At 46.0% G+C, this 1439-nt stretch overlaps 1 pseudogene; it reads right to left on the minus strand.

Annotated features, from left to right (window-relative positions):
- Positions 1–994: 994 nt before the first annotated feature.
- LOC102257842 lies at positions 995–1428 on the minus strand (annotated as a pseudogene).
- Positions 1429–1439: the final 11 nt, after the last annotated feature.

Raw genomic sequence — 1439 nt, forward strand, 5'->3', positions numbered from 1 at the left:
AAAATAAAATAAAAATGAAAAAGTGAAGTGTTCCTTTGGCTGGCTTAAGATCCCAGTCTTCTGTACTGTAGTGTTTCTCAGGTTCTGATTGCTGGGACTGAAAGTCTCTATTTAGTCCAGCCCCTTTGTGCTCTCAGGGACTATTTAGGGTTTTTTTTGTTTGTTTGTTTTTTAATCCTGTTACCATTCAGGGTGGAATCTGGGTGTGGCTGTATTAGTTGCCTGGATACTGGAGGGAGGGGCTATCTCTTCAGGACAAAATGGCTGCCCAGGTCCCAGGCTCAGGCATTACTCAGCACCAAACTCGCTGCCACTTCTCCTGGAACCCCCCACTTCCCCAGATTCCATAATTCCGCACTTTCTCCCACACTCCAGCCACGGGTAAGTGTCTGTATCCGAAAGGTCCTATGCACTAGGCTCAATGAAGAAAGGCACAAGCCACAGGGGCCGGAGAGGCTGCACCTCTACGCACTCCTCTCCTGTGGGCACTCTTCAGCCTTTCCTGATAGTGGACCCAGATCTAGAATCCCCTGCCGATCAGCAGTTCTTCATACCTTCTTTCCACTGTCCCTGTCCCAAGGGATGCGGCTCAAGCTGGTGCTGTGTGGATTCCCTTTGACCCTCAGGGCTCAGAGGTCTGGCAGATTATCCTTCCCAGAGCCTTGATTTTACTTTTCTCCAGGAGTCCTCTGCCTTTCCCGGCTGCAAACTGTCTCCCAGCTGAATCTCCTTTGCCAATTTGGGCTGGATGTTACTAGTTTCAGATGCTCACCCTATCTGCTCCGGGACAAGGCACGGGACACGTCCGTCTATACCACCACCATTTTGTCTCTCCCCTTTAAGGTTATTATTGATAGGCACTCATTTATTATATTTTTTCTTTATACCTATGTCTTTCTCTTCTTTATCTATTTTTTCTTAAAGCAGTCCCTTTAACATTTCTTCTAAATGTTGGTTTGGTGGTAATGAACTCCTTTAGCCTTTTCTTTTTAAATAAACAAAAGTCAAGTTTATTTGTTCATTTCTTGCATCTGAAGTACTCCTCAGTGACATCCTTTGCCTGAGACTCTTTGCCATAGTCCTTAACCACATGCAACTGCAACCAACCACTTTACGGGGTTTTTCCTCTCTGTCAATTTTACAGAGGCCTACCCATTCCCCTAGTTTGTTGTTGTCATCAACCTCAATTAGGTTGATTTGATGTTCAGCACAAAGCCTACCCCAACTTGACGTAATAGGCTCATCACAGTTGGATGCAACTACACAAAGATGGGCTTGGCACTTATCTAAGGCTTTGGCAACTTCTCGAATTCCACCACTAGGTCATCATGGCTGAGGGCGGTCTTCAGCACCTCTTGTAAAGCAGTATTAATGTCCATTACTCCTCCAGCAGCAATGCCTTCCTTGGCCATGGCAATGGGTTATGAGTAGAGCCAAAT

This window comes from Myotis brandtii, unplaced genomic scaffold (genome assembly GCF_000412655.1).
Source record: "Myotis brandtii unplaced genomic scaffold, ASM41265v1 scaffold480, whole genome shotgun sequence".
Classification (NCBI taxonomy): domain Eukaryota; kingdom Metazoa; phylum Chordata; class Mammalia; order Chiroptera; family Vespertilionidae; genus Myotis; species Myotis brandtii.